The 18,889-nt window shown below is 37.1% G+C and overlaps 1 protein-coding gene across 1 annotated transcript in view; it reads left to right on the top strand.

Moving 5' to 3' along the window:
* casz1 (castor zinc finger 1) overlaps positions 1–18,889 on the top strand; it is a 293,559-nt gene that overhangs the window by 21,031 nt on the left and 253,639 nt on the right. Inside the window, exon 3 of the mRNA XM_073875363.1 lies at positions 15,963–16,077. The gene's annotated coding sequence lies outside the window, so the exon portion shown is untranslated. The remainder of the gene's footprint in view (positions 1–15,962; positions 16,078–18,889) is intronic.

Genomic DNA, 18,889 nt, shown 5'->3' with positions numbered 1-18,889 from the left:
ATGTCCTGCATCCTATACCGCCTGTCTCTGTCTGGCAACATTTAGCAATTAGTAAACATGGGTATATTGGCTATTTAAAACACTGATGTGTCCCACCCAAACTTCCTGTTTTAAAGCAAATATGTAAACACAGAGTGCTTGTCAAGCTATTTTATGGGTTTTTAAAACCCTCCAGTAAATCACGGCAGACTTTCAACAACTACTGCTTTTTTGTTTTGTCTCCACACATACACAGATCAATCTGTTTTGAAACCTTTGAGTTATTTTTCTCTTTCATTCTTTGCGTTTGCAATGCATTAGGATTTTATAAGTGGTGCTTATAGACAGCCTCATACAGAATCAGGCTCTTTGAATCTGTTTAGATGATTTTAAAAGGACAGAGGAGGCTGTGACTCAGAGATTTACGGCTTCGCTCTCCTGCTCCGGATTGCCGAGCTTTTTCCGGCCCTTTCTGCTTTTACAGCATCATCTTGTATCCAGAGACATGGCTTTGGCCCAGTAAAGAACCGTTTAATGTTCGACATTCAACGTCGAGGACCAAAAACAAATAAAAATCCAACGTGAACGACTTTTTCATTCCAGTTAAAGGACATTTGTTGCCATCCGCATGTCACTGGATGCAAAATTTGACGTGCTATTTGTTCTCCCTGAATATATGCAAGCGCAGGCACTTACTAACAAAACCCGAGAACAGAAGCAGGTACGGGACTTAAAAGCAATTCTGCAGTTTGCGTTTGCGACCGCATCCGCCCCTCTCGCTCCCGGTTCATTTTAATTCATGGTATTGCTATGTAAATGAGAATGCTCGTTGAGAGCAAAGGAAGGTGAGTTATAAGGACAGATGAAGCAACGGAGGGGCATCTGTTTTGATCAGTTGGTACACAGCATAGCATTAAAGCTCTAATACGAGCGGGCTTAACGCAAGCTTATCATTGGAGCAAACAAGACAACTGTATCTTTCCCTCAGTCTCACATTTAGCAAAGCAGAAGCGCGACACAGGGCAGTAAAATGCGTGATGTTTGTAAAAAGGGACAGTTGTGCAAAGTAAGCACTTTTATGTGGATGCGGCCGAGTTTTTTTTTATGTGGCGGTTTGTGAGCCCGGCTGCCTAATGCACCCTGACACTCTGTTTTGATATCATTACTACATTATACTGGCAATTTTTGAGTGAAAAAATACACTACTTAGAAAGTCGAAATTCATAAATAAATTTATGTCAAACTGCACTTAATATTGATTTTGTTAGTGTTCAGATTCAGTAATAAGGTAAAGGGTGCATGAATATTTAAATATGATCTTCATTTCTGCATCTCCTAATGGCCCGAGCTCCTCCACACTCAATTTAAACACAATTTAGAAAGTATAATGTATTGAAAAATACAGAGATTTGGCAATAAATCACAAAGAGAATATCTCAGGCCTATTATAAGGTAGTTCAATATTGGCCCCCAGAGGGGCCGCACAATTAGATTCCTGTTTTTAAGCTGTTCAATTATCCTCCTGCTCTTATTTCATGGGACTTCTATACCTTTTAAAGCATTTAGCTTATAAAAACAACACAATGGTTTGGTATTTCAAAAATAAAACACAAGGGAGAACAGGAGAGTCATGGGTCTAAATGACGCGGCCACTTGTGTGCGTACGTTTCTGTAGAGGAAATGCAATTAAGAGTTTGAACGTTCAAGTTAGGGGCCATACGTGTAGGTTTGTGTGTGTATATATATGTAGATATTTCATGTTTTTTTGGAAATGAGTAATTTCACTTTAATGGCAATGAAAAGGTTATTAGTCAGTAATTGAAATGCCTTATTTTTTTTACAAATGTGACTTTAGTCGTTTCATTTTTTTACTGTCCTTCGCTGCAAAACCCTCTAAGTGTGTGCAAGCTTTTTGGATGAAAAACTTCTTTGGATACGACAGTTGCAAGATCACTTAAAATTAAACTAGAAACATTGCAAACGATGAAAGTCTGAATGTTAAAATGAAGAAACTGAACCACATACTAGGGGGCGCTGTGATGCATGTGGCTACCACATTCAGGTTGTATTCAGGTCCAATACAAGTTCTCACAAAGTTTGAATATGATCCATGGTCATCTTCCATGCACTTTGCAGTCCTTCCAGAATTTTTTTTTTGTGATTGTTGTGGACAAAAATCTTTGATCTTAAACACAATTTAGAAAGTATAATGTATTTATACTTATAAGAAAGCATTTTTAGTTTTCTTAAAAAATGCGATGGAATATGCCGGATATTTATAAAATTTTATGCTATGAACTTGGAACTTGCAAAAACTGTTTGCAGCTTTTCAATGATGTTCATGTCACATTATCACGTCACTTCATAACGTTCCCACGGCAACATTTTCAACTTTCTGCTAAGATATATGTGATTTTTGCTACGAAAATGCGGGGATTATGAAATATTTGCGAACGTAAATCTGCAATTTATGCTGCGCAAGTGCGGCGTATTTGAAAAAATGCGCCCCCCCCCGCATAAATATGCGGACTTTAGCTGACTATGCGTTGAATTATGCGATCACTTAATCGCGTTTTTCTGGAGGGACTGACTTTGAGGACTTTGCTAAAAATGATGTGTCAATCTACCAACATAACAGCAGCATTTGATGAACATTGACGAGTTATGTTGTCAATTAAGAGAAAATGCTTCCCTGCCAATGACAAGTTTTTACGCCAATCTACATTTCCGCTATTATCCACTAGGTGGCGCTCTACATTTTTCCCAATTTATAAAACACTAAGGCATCCACTGATCCAAAACATGATCAGTTCTGAATCTGGTCTCTAACAAAAGTCTTTTACAAAAATGAAATTATATCAGCTGTATGCTCAAATTTTTATTTTTGAAGAAACCTACCAATTTTTTAGAGGTGATAAAAAGCGAACAAGGGTCAGTGACCAAAAACGGTTTGGCAAGATGAGAAATTTAAAAATCTTTAAAAAAAACTTGTTTTAAAAGCAAGCGTCAGGTTTATTTCAGTGCACATATTGTATTTAGGGTAATTTTATGCAATAAAAAAATGACATTTGCACCATACTTATGAAAGTTAAAAAAAAGAAAGAAAATGGTGTTACCGCCAATTGCGCAAAAGAATGAGAAATATTAAACATTTTATCTACCTTGATGCAATTATTTCTAAATGTAAATTTTAATGCGTTTTTGTAATATTTGTCCTGACATATAGTAAAAAGAGCTCTGTTTTCTAAATAATTTTTGACAAATGATGTAAAAATGTATGTAAAAAAATCACATTACACTAAACTAGATGATTATATTTTATTCCACATTTTTTTATTCATATTTTCATTAAAAAAATACTAGTTTCAACAATTGACACTGGTTACACCACATTGACATTTTTGCAATTATCCCCCAAATATTCTTTTAAAATGAAATAAAAACAGAAATGTTAGACTCAAAAAAGAGAATGTATGCAAGTAATCTGCAAATTTATTTTGAAATTTTAACTCTTTTTCCTTTTATTAAACCATACAGACACAAAAGAATTAACGTCACGTCATTGACCCACAAATTAAGATAGGATGAATTTATTTTTTGAAACTGTTCTGTTCTTTTATTTGATATATTGTATGTTTATATATTTATAGAAGAACATTTTCTGGAAGGCATTAAACTTTTGTGAAAATCATACAAAATGCTGGTTAATATCATTACCGGTAGTCTCATTTTTGACTAAGGTAACGTTTAGTGGTTTTAGCATCTGAGCTCTTCTTATACTGCATATACAACACTAACATATATACATTATATATAATTGTTCAGAGACTTCATCATTGAACAAATATGTCTTTTTAATGAAAATCTCTCCTCAGCAGTCTTTAAAATAATAATATTTTCAGTTTTGGTGTCTTGAGATATGTTGTGGTGTCTGCAGTGGATGTGGCTAAAGTAATGAGCGGTTTAAATGCTTCATCGGAGACTGTGAGTGATCATTGCTTGCACAATAAACATTTACTTTGTTCAACTTATATAGAAACTAAAATACCCTCGAACGGACAAATTTACCAAATGTCCTCATTTGTCCGTATGTTTCTATGTTGATGACACATCAAACCTCTTTGCATCCTGCGCGCACGTGCAGCCTCAAAATCGGCAGCTTTAATGAAAACCAAAAGCTCTTTAGAGCACATAAACAAATTACAGAAGGATAAACAGTTCAGCGTGTGTCTGATCTTACTGTTGGCTCCATACAGACCTCAGCAGCTTCTCTGTGGAAGCAGCTGATTCTGCTTCAGTTTTAGAAAAAGTCTTTGAGTACTTTTATAACACACATGTTTTCTATTCACAGAATCACAATTTGTCACTCTCGTTTGTTGTCCAATAACAGAACAGAAGAGATTGTTGCACTGTTCAGAAACTTTTTGCAGACATGTGTACATTTGCGTTTGTCTTTGTCAATGTGAGCTAAGGACATCAGTGGGGGATAAACGGCAGCTTTCATGTTCTTAATGTGAGGTCATATCATATACCACAGCAATGGCTGTTACATGTAATGTAAAGGTCTAAACTAGTGCCAGTTTTAAAGAAATTTCTCACTCACATGATTATGTTTATGTCTGTCTAATATATTTTCATACAGTGGAAATGAACGGTGACCACAACTGTCAAGAAAAATGTTGAATAGTCACTTCATTCCAGTCATATCATATGCCAACACGTATAGGACACAAGTCATAGGATCTTTAGGATCATTTTGGCGCTTTTTGAACTTGACAGACCCACTTTTACTGGTAAGAGAGCAGTTAAAGCATGCCAACGTTTTCATAAGACAGTTCCACAGAAGAAATGGGTCATATTTGGAATGAGTAAATAAAAAAGTAAATTATTTTATTAACAGGTTTAATTTGTTTATTGAAGGCACATGGCACATCAAAAAATAAATAAATAAACAGACCCACAATTTAATACTTATTTTAAATCCTTTGGAAAAAAGGTACAAGAACTTGCAAAAGTTGTCAATTGTGGCGGTGCCTTTTCAAAAAGTACACTTTTGTATTCAAAAGGTGCATATTGGTACCTCAAAGGTACATATTAAGACTTTTTTTTAAAGGTACCGCCCCAGTGACAACTTTTTAGAAAGACACATATGTACCTAAATAGTGCAATTTGTATCTTAAAGGAAAACACCACAGTTTTTCAATATTTTACTGGGTTTTTACCTCAACTTGGACAAATTGATACATGCCTGGCTTTTTTCGGTGCGGGCACTTAATCTTTGTGCAGCGTGTCGTGAATGTGTTGGCATTTAGCTTAGCCCCATTCATTCCTTAGGATCCAAACAGGGATGAATTTAGAAGCCACCAAACCCTTCCATGTTTTCCCTATTTAAAGACTGTTACATGAAGAGTTACACGAGTAAGTATGGTGGCACTAAATAAAACGTGGTGATTTTTTTAAGTTGATAAAAAATGAGAACTATATTGGTCGACGTGCTACAAACGAAGTGCTCTTCCGCCATACAATATAGTTCTAATTTTTTATCCGCTTAAAAAATCACCACGTTTTATTTTGTGCCCCCATACTTACTTTTGTAACAGTCTTTAAAACGGGAAAACATGGAAGTGTTTGGTGGCTTCTAAATTGATCCCTGTTTGGATCCTAAGGAATGAATGGGGCTAGGCTAAATGCTAACAGATTCATGATGCACTGAACAAAGATTAAGTGCACGCATTGAAAAAAGATAGGTATGTATTAATTCATCTAAGTTGAGCTTAGAACATAGTAAAATATTGAAAAACGGTGGTGTTTTCCTTTATAGGGTATAATTGGTACCAAATGTATTAATATCTGTACCTAATCTGGTACATATTATGACCTTTCTAAAGGGTATACCCATCCAGTGACAGCTTTTGTACCCATATTTCTGAGAGTGTGGGAACTACTGACATTATTTCTCCCAACTTCCAAACAAAACTATAAATATTTGCATACAATCCAAAAATTGCAAAAATGATGCTGTTAGCCCCCTAGTGTTGCAAAGAAAACAAGTTCTATTAATTTAAATATTAATTAACAATGCAATGCTAATCTTTTAACATGTACTTAAGAAAGTTCAAAAGTTATTACCCTAATTTTAAATCACATCTTTCATGTGTGCTGTCATGCTGTTCATCTTTAACAATGCTTTTGTGTTTTTAACATTACTTATGAGGTTTGCTTTTGTTGAAATGCCGTGCATGTAGCAATGCTGAAAAACAACTAATTTGAAGTGGTCTCTTAATTTTTTCCAGAGCTGTATTTTTCTGCTGTAACCTCTACCCACATTTTAGGCCCAAAGGTAGTTAAGGTTTCGATTAAAGGCACAATGCATCATATTTATCCCAAAATATATGTTCCGGGGTCTGTATGATCTATCTGCTGTGATTAGTATAGGGTATATTATGTAAAGGTGGCCCGGCTCGGGTGGCTAATGGCTGAGCTGTCTACATAAGTTATGGATGTACCCTTTTGAACAGAGGGGTCGCACATAAAGGACCACCTTTTTAATTCACAGTCACCCACGGTCATGCTAAATGGCTGATACTGGAATTGAAATCCTAGTTTATACCCATACACGCACTCTTTGTTCCAAATATAGCCATTAACTTTGATGGGAGAGAAGAGGAGCATTTTTCGCCATTCGTTTTCACAAGGTTAAACATTGTCTATGTCAGTTCTCTAGTCTATATACAGCTTTCGTATACAAGGTGCAATTTCAGAAAAAAGGTACAACGCTGTCACTGGGACGGTACCCTTTGAAAATGTTCTTATATGTACCATTTAGGATCAGTGTAGCTGTGAGGTACTAATATGCACTCTTTAGGTATAAATTTGAAATGGTGTAGTGACAGCTTTTTATACCTTGTAATGACATAATACATGGTAAATTTGTAGTTTTTTTACAATGGCAAGAGTGGACTCGTGCAGAGTCCTGGGCTACTTGTTTTTTTTAAATGAATATTTTCAAGTAAAATTCTTGTCAGCTTTTGTTATGTACATATGGAAATATAAAATTCGGTTTCTCTGCTTGTGCTTTTATGCAGTCGATAACACTTTTCATTTCGTCTCTGACACACGAACACACTTAACGCCGGAGCCTTTCACGTTAATTGTGTCTGTACCAGCAAAGCCCCTTAAAAACGCAGACGCCTCGTCCCCACCTGCCACATAACACTGATTTCAAACGTAGCAAAATCCTGATTGCTGAATTTCCAAGCGGCTCCTTTGTGCACGCCACTTCATTTTTCCTCTCTTGAGTAGATTATTAAAAATTGATAATTCTTTGTAATGGCCTCATTTCTGTCAGTTTTCATATTTTAATCTGGTTTTAAGGAAAACAAGATACATTAATCAAATATGACAGAACACCCTCTTAATGTAATCATGCAGGGCAATATGAATTGCAAATGCACGAGCCGCCCCCCCCCCCCCCCACACGCTCGTGTTCTTCCATTAATGTTACAAAATAAAATAATCATGACCATTTTACATAGAGATCGACGACATGCGATGCAATGGAATATTTAAAATTTGCTTGAAAGTCAAGGCTTTGTTGGACAGATTGTGCAGACGGGATCTCAGAGTAAACATGAAATGACATCTGCATCGCTTAAATCTTGTTCTTGGCAGCGGAGAGAAAACAGGGATGATAGCAAAGATTTGAATTGCATTCGAAAAGATATATCGCTTAAGTTATCAGGGCACTTGATAGGTTACAAAACCCCTTACATCCAGTATTGAGTGAGCGTAATACCATTACGCATGCTTAATGTCTAAACGTGAAACGTCTGTCATGTAATTTATAGAAGCTTAAGTGCAGACATTGCTTTGCAAACATCTTTGCTCTCGGATTAAATTCCGATGCTTAACTCGCCAGTAAAGCGATGCTTTCGCTAAGTTTGACTTTCCTAAAGATCGCAGCCCTTTCAAATTCGAGTCACTTTCATCCGCGAGACGAGCACCTTTAACCAGAAGTCAATATCTCACACGGAGAACGGAAAGCCATAATTAGATTCATTTGCAACTCGGATCGATGTTTTCCCGAGGATGACGGTTATAAAGTAGGAGAGAGCATTAAAAAATCATAACTAAATAATATGTGTTTAGAAAAAAGCCTTTGCGCAATAGTGCTCATAAACAGAAATCGGCACACGGAAGAAGCAGAATGAATATTTAAAGACGGCGGAAAGAAAATGGCACTAATGAAAAAAGTCCGTTTTAAAAGGCTGACCCGGCTTCTGGAGTGAAGGAACTCTACTGAGGGTACCTCGGCTATACTTAGAGAAAAGCAGATAATTCGTTAATGTCACGCACTGTTTGGAAATGGCAGATAAATGGATTCCAGCCATTATTTGCCGGCCTAAGTGAAGTGAAGGAGGAAATGTGGCAATGAGGACAAGCCCAGTTATGAGTGATAAGTGTCTAAAAGCTAATGAAGGCTGGATAGGCCAAGGTCAATGGCTGCCGGTGAGGTGTCTGTGCGGCTTCCCTGTCCCGGTACTTAAATATAGTGGAATATACGTTGAGCTTTTAACACCTTGAAACATAGGCGAGGCTGGAATATGAAATATGGGCTTGTAATGGCGTTTTAATGACCCTCTCTCCACCTTCTCGCTGGCCTAAGATTGGAAATCAGAGGTGAACCTTGATTTCACTGCACTAAGTGCTTGTAATGTGCTGTAACTTTTTCCTTAGTGTGGATTAAAGCCATTTTACATAGGTGACGGATGTTTTTTTTAATCCATTCTATTTAGCCAATAGGCAGCAGTGTGCCAAATACTCCTTAGCATGGAAAGGCTTTTTTTGTAGTGTGCATTATTCATTCGCTCAACAATGTTTTTTGGGTTTGAAATTAATCAATGTCTTGGTGGGACGCTCCCATGTTCTCCTAATGAAAAAAAAATCGTCGTGATAGGAAGTCTTCACTCATAAGCTTTCCGATGAGCCTTTTGGTTCCCTTCACTTGAGTGCTTAATGTCCTCTAAAGACCTATATTACACCCCAATTAGATGCCACTCTTGTTTCCTTACATCAAGGGCTTGACTCTGCTGGCTTGTCACCTCCCAGTGCCCAATCAATTTCATTACTCCAGTTACAGCCCAGCTCGGGGAAAGCTATGCCCTTAAACTTCAGCTTCTGTCCAGATGGATCAATAGTCCACGTTCCTGCCAAGGTTCCATTTAAAGTTCATTTATTTCGAGCCATCATATAAAACAAGACAGAGCATCAATGTGCTCCCACTTTGTTTTATTTGTCGGAGGATTTCCAGTATGGCACGCTATCCGTGAGTGCTGGGAGAGGGGCGCTTTGGTTAGACGGGTGCCTTCCTTAGCACACAGCTGTCTGACAGATAGCAGGTCTGTATTTAACACAACGCTCTCCGGGAAAAACCTCTTCATGGCTTCACATTCGAAATGAGACTTGATATTTTGTGTGAGAGAGATTAATGATTGCTATGCTTATTAATTTTAAAGAGGTATCAATAAAGGATACGTCAGACGTAGGGTAATAGGGAGGTTAATATTTACCTCATAAAATAATCCTTTATTTTGCCTGGATTAGCTTTTATCACTGGTTTATGCATAGCAGACCATTGTCCTTTATTTAACATCTCATTGTTACGGTCCCATAAACTACACCTTGACAGCTTAATGAGTTAGACACTGTGTAAGTAGTTTATAAAAAACTAGGTCATATCAATATAATTGGGATTTAATTTCGTAATTATTATTATTATTATTATTACGTTTATGGGTGAGCATTGCATTATGGTGGTTTATTGACAGAAGGTTGTCTGCAGTTCACAATCAATAGCATGATTTAAAAAAGAAATTCTGCTTTGCTTTTACAGATCTGCCAAGCACACAGTAAATCCATTCTTTCTGCAAATATTTGTACATAAATCCACTCTCTGATGTAACTTGCTATGTCTCTATTCACATTTACTTTAATAATAAAAGTATTTCACATTGTTGCAATTGGCACACTGTCAGAAAAAATGTACGGCAGCTCAAAAAGTAAAGCTTTGCACCCAAAGAGTTCATATTAGCAGTGTTGGGGGTAACGCATTACAAGTAACGTGCATTACGTAATAATATTACTTTTCTGAATTGACGAGTAAAGTAATGCATTACTTTTTAAATGTAAACATTAATATTTGAGTTACTTTTTTTTAAAGTAATGCAAGTTACTTTTTTAGTTTAATTAATTTGATTAAAAAATATATGTTTAGTTTAATTCAGTACATAGTCACATTATGCACTCTATGCGTACACGCGTGGGTACAGTTTGAGTCAGAAACTGAGATGGCAGGCCAAAGCTCGACATTTTTGTGATGAAATATGCACTTTCTGAATGCAAAACTTCTGTGTCATAAAAAACACCTGCAAAGCCTGAAAGAGATCAAGACCAGCCAAGAAAAAGTAATCCAAAAGTAACTAAAAAGTAACGTAAGCATTACTTTCCATGAAAAGTAACAAAGTAACGCAATTAGTTTAATTGCATGAAGCGCACCGAGCTCATGACATGCTTTCTAAGTTGCACATTGTTATAAACATATACATTTTCAGAATTCCAAATCTGTGACAGTAATTAATTTTAACATATATATGAAAATATGTGCTTTTGTATTGTGTTGAGCCTTTGTACATGCATGTGATCTTTGTGTATTCATAAAAGCCTCCAGAAGATGTTGCAGCCTGATCTTACGAGAAATCGTACTTATTTGACGAGTTGGCTAATTCGTATCAATTCATACAAAGTTAATCATACAAAATCATACGATTCTCATGAAAAAACAAAACAAAACTGAACCCCTAACCCCGCACCTAACCCCAACGTCACAGAAGTCAAGGCAGGTCGTACCAAAATTTACGAAGGTAGTCGTATGAATTAAAGGTACTGTGTGTAAATTTTAGCGGCACCTAGTGATGAGGTTGCAAATTGCAACCAATGGCTCAGTTCACTGCTCACCCCCCGCTTTTGAAAACGCACAGAGAAGCTATGGTAGCCGCCACTGGACAAACATGTCATCGTTGGAGACAACTTAGTAAAAAAGCTTGTCTGTTAAGGGCTTCTTGGCGGCACAAAATGGCGACTTCCATGTAAGGGTACCCTCGGTGTATGTAGATAAAAACGTCTCATTCTAAGGTAATAAAAAACATAACGGTTCATTATGAAAGTTCTTTATAAACCACTGATAATATAGTTTTGGATATTATTTAGCATTTCTGTTAAATGATTCTTATAAAAATTACACACTGCACCTTTAATACAAATTAGCTAACTCGTAAAATATGTACGAATTCTCGTGAGATAGCGTTGGATGTTTTGTAGTTACATTATATATTTAAAATAAAAATTCTCTCTTGAGTTGACAGAATAATTTTTTTTGTTTGTTGAATTTTTCTTGATGTCAAAAACCTAACAAAAGTTTTTGTATTATAACAGCACATTTCTGACTTTTTAAAAAAATCCCACATTTCACCACAACTCACCACACAATCACGGCTGTTATAACAAATCAGCAGCTTTTTTAAAAGGATTATTAGTGATGACCCCATTATTATTCTTAAATTTAGCCAATATTTACTCAAGGTTTAAATGTCACCTCAACTTATAGCAATATAGTTATAGGCAGCGCCCACTCCCCTTAAACTACATTTCAATAAACCAAAGCTTTAGATATTGAATATCACAGCCCTGAAGTGGTGGCGTGCGTTTGCACGTGCAGTGGAGCCTGTAGCCAGAAGCCTGTAGTGCTTTAATGTGCGCTGTGCTGCTCACTACAGAGCCTCATGGTTCTCGCGGTAGTAGACTTGGCAGCACGCGCCAGATCTGGGAGTGATTCTTTGCAAAGCTGGCCCAGATGAAACCATCTTGTTTTAATCAGGGATTCTGGCTGGAGTAGCGGCCCGCATGAGCTGTGAAGTCTTGGCAGTGTGGAGACTGCAGCTCTGTGGCACCCGTACAAAATACACAAATATTTCCTCTGTAATTACGTGTCAAGTCGAACAAGCAATAGAGACGGGGGCCGTACGTGTTGGGGAGAGGAAGGGCACGCTGCAGTCGGACACGCAGGACCCACGGACTAAATTAGTCCTTCAGATTTTGATAGGTTTTGAATCGGCTTCCAGCGACGTAATTGACCGTATTGTAATTGAGACTTCTCAATGGATTGAGTTACATCATGTGGTCTTGACGCTGTCTAATGAAGTGGAGAGGGGCCTTCACCAGTTCACAAGATACACTTCAAAGCTTGGCTGGATGGCCGAGTGACTGAGTAATTGTGAAATCATTGACTCTCTTTTTTGTGGTTCGTCAATTTCAATGAGACTGTGGTGAACAAGAAATGACATCTGAGTTGAAATACGATAAGCTCAATATTCCTTTTTGAGCTCTGAATGATGCAGTCTTTTCGGCTTCGATATTCAGTCGTGTACAATTGTGATATGGCAATAGTTTATAGGGTTACAAAGCAGTCAGAGATAATATGTTTTGACACAGGGCCTTAAAAAGGAAACAGTCCATTTAAAAAAACTTTCTAAGTGCTCAGAGGAAAATTTACCTTTGAATATAATATAACAAAGTGTTTTTGTAAGTTATGTAGGATGTAATAATGTAATACTGTAAAAGATTTGCTGTAATTTTGCAGCTGGTGGCCAGTAACTTACTGTAGAAGATAAAGACTGAAAATGTTTCATGTTCATTTAACTTTGATGAACAGTTAACAAACTGTTGTCACTAAACAACATAAATGTAAAATCTACAGTAAGTTACTGGCAGCTAGTTGCCAGTAATACCCAGTAATACTGTAATTTCTACAGAAATTTTTTACAGTGTAAGGTTGAAAAATAAGTGGTTTTTGCAGCAATGCCATATAAATACCTGAAAAGAATGATTCAGTTAAAGGTTCTTATAAACTATTTCTTATATCTTTTTATAATCTGTAAATTCTTACAAAGACCTTTTTGTGCAACAGAAAGTTACTTAATTTTTGAAAACTGAAACCATAACAAATATTTAAACTCTCTAGTTATTCCAGTTATTTTGTAAAAATGTGCTTGTGTATCTCATACTGAAAAGGGTCTGATAAATGTTTTGAGCAGTTCATCTATTGTAGATTATCCTGGCTGAATGTGAGTTGCCAGTAGGTGGCGCTTTAGCTATACATAATTCATATGTGATTCTACAGAGGAATGTCCTCGGAATCCAGAAAGGAAACTTGTACCAAACGAATCTTGTCCGAGTCATCACAATATTTTGGCAAGTCTACTTTGCGAAACTGGATAGGGGAGAGTGTGTTTAACCTTTTCGTGACAAAACTCTTTCATGACAAAAATAATAAAGTTTCATAAAAATATATTTATAAAGCCAAAGATGACTTTTGGCTGCATTTTGCACAATAGTTTGTGACAGCAGTGACGTGATATTCAGCATACGTTTTATAGAAAATATATTAGAAATAGTGAAGGGTCTAAAACAAACAGTAAAATATTAAAATAAGTGTTTTTATATTTTAATCATTTACATGAGATGCTTTTATCTAAAGCATCATTCAGTCTACATTTAATCAGTTTTCGGCAAAATGTGTTATTTGGAATCGAACCCACGACCTTTGCTTTGCAATGCTTTTCAATTGAAAATTATTTGCAAAATAACTGTTATTTGCACTTGCATATACTTTTCAAAAAATTTATATTTTTCAATAATTGCACAAAATTTATTTTTTATGTCACTTTGAAGCACTTCACCGGCTCTCCAGATGGCATTATTTATTTTAAAAACACTTTTGTACTCAATATTTCCTAAAAGCTATGAATAAAACAATGTATGAATGTTTTGTAAATGTTTATTTCATAGCACTTCAGGTGCGTGTCGAATTTCGTTGGATTCGCAGCAGGACAGAGCGACGCCCTTCCCTAATGATAGTCAATATCAGTAATGACTTTTAGTACTCAAACTCGCCTGTCTCTGCTTAAACTTGCAAGATGGAGACAGGCTTTATTTCCAGCAACAGTCTGCTGATTTGCAATTGAAGAGCACTATCAATATAAGCAAAAGGTGAGGTTTCAAGGACTCGGACCGTTTACCTGTGTCATCTAGTAGGGCGCAATTGCTTTTCCCAATGAAATGAAAACGCTTCTTACTTTCTAATCTGTAGCCTATCATGTACTATGCGGAAAATAAGCCTCTCCGAAATAGATGTATAACTGCGGGAGGTGCATCTCCTCTGTATTAAGCCATTCACATTAAAACAATGTCGAGGTGATATATTTAAATCCGCGTCCTATTATTTTTATTGTTATTTTGCATTTTCTCATTCCCTGCCTCGCATCTTTGGCTGCCAGATGTGTCCCAGGCTGAAGAATTATTCCTCATCCCTTGAGTCAAATAAATGCAATCAATATGAGCATTGCTCTCAGGCCTTGAAATATTACATTAATGTTCCATGTGGTGACATTTTAGCTGGAATTTTCAAATACATCACGAAGGCTCAAATTAATATTTATCAGTGTGAGGCTTTTTTATGATTTGCAAAACAGTATTAGCAGTGAACTCGAATTACCGTGTCCTCTAAACACGCGGTGAGATTACAGTTATTGTAGATTACGTTTAAATGAAAGATGTTTATTAAGGATATTTTTAACCTGCACCCCAGCACCAAAAGTGGATGCGCACCAGCAGGCTATTGGAGAAACGCGAGGGATGCGTTTGAAAATGTGCACACTTACTCACGCAAAATAGCCCTATACAGTATCTGTCAACTTTCATACATTAAATTAGGCATGAAAGTGAGTTTATTGCATTCTTATTTGAACACTTTGCTATAATGAATAAATCAAATAAACCAAATTGTATAATATTTAATATTTTGGTGCTGTTATATCCTCAGGGTTACTTAACTTTTATGAAAACAATCGCATAAATACAGAGAAGCCACGTTTTTATTGTTTCGTCCGTTAGACAAACTCGCTTTGTGTTTGAAGCTTTCTAAACAATACCGTCAATTTAATAGTATGCATGCAGCACTTCTGGGAATTGCATCTTATCATTTATAGATCTGTTTTAAATTATTCTTGTCATTGAATCCAAATTTATGCCGCCATTGATCTCGAAGGGAAAATATTAAACGATTTGGGGTCGGTGTTTGGTGACCCTCGGGTCAAGGAGAATTTAACATTGGTGTTATTGAGCGTCGCGCGCTCTCACCTGCCGCTGCTCTCGCGCTCCCTTTTGTTTCTGCTCATTTGCATACTGTGTGCGTGCACGACGAACAGATTACCGGAATGCGCTTTGAGACTCAAAGTAACCACGGACACACCTCTTCAAGACTTTTTAAGTCAATGTTTGGTAGGAAACTGATATTATTTATCCTCTTACATGTCCGCACAAATGTGATAACAATTAAAAATGTGATGCATAAGTAACAAAACAGTTTGCTTTATTTTGTTGACAAGTTCTGTGAGGTAAAAGAAACTGAAAGCAGCTTTACTTTGCAAATTAAAGTTTTTCTATGGCAACCATTTTTATTTGTAAGATTATTATTATTCTTATTTAACACATTTGGGTAAAATATAAATTTTCAACTTATAAACTCAAAAAGTGCCAGTTCACAAAAAACGTATCCTTTTATGGGTACATACAACTGCATTGCCCACAAGTGATCTTACTATTTTAGGAAATTAAAGATTATACTATACACCCCCCCCCCCCTCAAAAAAATGCCATCCGCCTTCCCCCTTCGCCACCTACTCGAATCACAGTTGAACACAGTTCAGGAGTAGGTAGGGATGTCTGACAGTTATCGTGTGATCATGTAAACCAGTAGATATGCTGTCATGAAACTTAGCTGCCACCTTTTCTGACATCCCTCCAACAGTACACTCAGACTGAGCTGTTTTTCTGTTGTTTACTGTATCGTCATGCTTGTATTTGCCCAGGTTTGCGGTGGTTCTCGCAGAAGCAGGTGTTGCCGCTCAGTGCGGCTCTCCCCCGTGGCCCTGTGATGGAGAACATCTGGAGAGCCTCTGTTCCGCCCCTTCTTTCCTGTTCCCGGTAAGACCAGGCAATGTAGTGAGCAGTATGGTGCATGTCGACACATGGCTCCCAAGTCCCCCCACAGGGTATAGAGTGCCTCCACATCCAAACTCACTTAAACAACCCATACACTGGCTGTGACAATGTATAAAGGCTCTGTGGGGGCAGCATTAAGCGATCATTCTTGCAAACACATGACAGAGATAACATCTGTGTTTGGGCACTGAAACTTTGTCTGTATTGTATTGAACTCTAGACAGATGGATCATATTTCAAACTGTGAATGATGCATACATTTATTTTTGGTTATTTTGACAACAATAAATACAGGTAATTAACTGGGTATTTTATTAGTGATGCTTCCTCACCTACCCATTATAACATTTTGTGCTTTCACGTCCTGTAGTCTTAAAAAAGCATTTAACTGGGAATTTCATTACTTTGACATTAAAATCAAGATGAAAACAAGATGCAAGTCGATGAAAGAGTAATTAAGTTCCATGTAAAAATGATAGCACTCTTACACAAGGTCAAATAGCCCTTGAGGGAAATGATTTGTTTTCAGTACACAGTCACCCTCATCTAATGTCATCAAAGCATCATCATTTCTTGCGGTAAGATTGCACACCGACTGAAATGAAACATTAAAATCTTCAAAGAAATAATTTTGAATCATACTGCAATCATTGCTGTCTTACCCAGGCCACCAAGATTCAGGTATATGGGGCCAACAGTTTCTTCCCTGAACCCCCACAGAAATAAAACACCATACAGAGAAATGCATAGATTTAATTTCCCCACCACTCTCCATTCAAATAATATATGAAATGATCCCCCAAATTAATTTGCAGGAAGGTTCAGTGTAATCTCAGTGTAAGAGCGCAGTTGCAAATGGATTTTTGTCTCTTGTAATTGTCTTCTGGGGGGGTCACCTTAAAAGATGTCACCATTTTTTATAGCCAAAACTGTCCTGCATGCTGTCAGCAGAGAAATCTGAGCAATGCAATCTGTTTAGTGCCATCAATTTGTACAGCATCATGCATGCATGCATGCATGTATGCGTCTGGCATATCTGTTATATTGAGAGGTATTGGCACAGGTGACTAATTTTACACCCAGATTTCCATAATAAAGCTCCGGTGTCTGCTTACTTCTGTTTATAACTTCATGACTGCTCTGATATGTGGAATTAACCTAATGTTAAATAAACAACTTTACATGGGTGTCCTTAAATTGGGGGGCGGGAGATGGTGCCAGTGACATTTCATAAAATGCATTAATTTATCATAAATTAAGCCTCAGATTAGGCTAGCAACAGCACTACATTGTATAATTTAATAATATGTTTGGTTTAATTCAAATTTAAAGTTTGACATTGTTTTAAAGGATTAGTCCATTTTCTTAAAAGAAAAATTCAGATAATTTACTCACCACCATGTCGTCCGGGATGTTGGTGTCTTTCTTTGTTCAGTCCAGGGGAAGTTGTGTTTTTTGGGGGGAACATTGCGGGATTTTTCTCATTTTGATGGACTTTAATAGAGCCTAACATTTAATACTTAACTGAACACTTAACAGTTTTTTTCAACGGAGTGTCAAAGGACTATAAACAATCCCAAACGAGGCATAAGGGTCTTATCTAGCAAAGCGATTGTCATTTTTGACAAGAAAAGTGAAAAATGTGTACTTTTGGACCACAGATTTTCGTCCAGGTCTGGTCCAGCGCGACCTAACGTAAATGCGTAGTGACGTAGGGAGGTCACGTGTTACATATATAAAACGCACATTTGCGGACCATTTTAAACAATAAACTGCCACAAAGACATTAATTAGTATCAGTTGACATACAACAACGTAGGAACGGTCCTCTTTCAACACACTTGTAAACACTGGGGCGGAGTTTCGCGTTCGTCCTCTGTGACCTCTTGACGTCATGACGTATTGCGTGGGGTCACGCTGGCGCATCACGACCGGATCTCGACGAGAAGTTGTGCTCCAAAAGTGTACACCCGCTATTTCTATTGTCAAAAATGACAATCGTTTCGCCAGACAAGACCCTTATGGCTCGTTTGGGATTGTTTATAGTCCTTTGAAACTCAGTTGGGAGGGACTGTTAGGTGTTGAGTTAAGTATTGAATGTTGGGCTCTATTAAAGTCCATTAAAATTAGAAAAATCCTGCAATGTTTTCCTCAAAAAACATTGACTGAAAAAAGAAAGACATCAACATTTTGGATGACATGGTGGTGAGTAAATTACCTGGATTTTTCTTTTAAGAAAATGGACTATTCCTTTAAGTCATGAATTTTCTTTGAGGGGGTATGAAAGGATGCACCAAAGGGGCGCACGCCCCAAAGTTTGAGAATCACTGGTGTAACAGACCACATCTCACAGTCTCATTGATGTCTGTCTGGCACAAAAACGTAATGTATTTTCCAATCCTGTAGATGTTTTCGATTCACAAAATGTTGCGAACTGAATGCGATAACATATTGTAGGTCAATTAGACACTAATCCACTTAAGTCGATCAAGGGTGTTAAAAATGGTCGGCGCAGGTGCAATCAGATCAGCTCCGACCGAGCTTCATTACGCAGTTGGATGTATCAATGTCAAACATCTATGGCTCTTTTTCACTTCGGTATGGGAAGGAAAAAGAAAAAACATTCATGACGGCACGTCTGGAAGTATTTCCAGCTGTTTTTTTTGCTTCTAACAGGGTCAGATTATAAGATCACGGTAACGGAATCAGACGGAAAATTTTTGGGGTATTATCAGATCTCGCTCGTAACAAACGTGTAAAAGTCAGCAACTATTCACATTTCTAAATGAGAGGT

Source organism: Misgurnus anguillicaudatus, chromosome 13 (genome assembly GCF_027580225.2).
Source record: "Misgurnus anguillicaudatus chromosome 13, ASM2758022v2, whole genome shotgun sequence".
Lineage (NCBI taxonomy): Eukaryota > Metazoa > Chordata > Actinopteri > Cypriniformes > Cobitidae > Misgurnus > Misgurnus anguillicaudatus.
The sequence above is the reverse complement of the archived record's forward strand: the minus strand, read 5'-3'. Positions and strand labels throughout refer to the sequence as shown.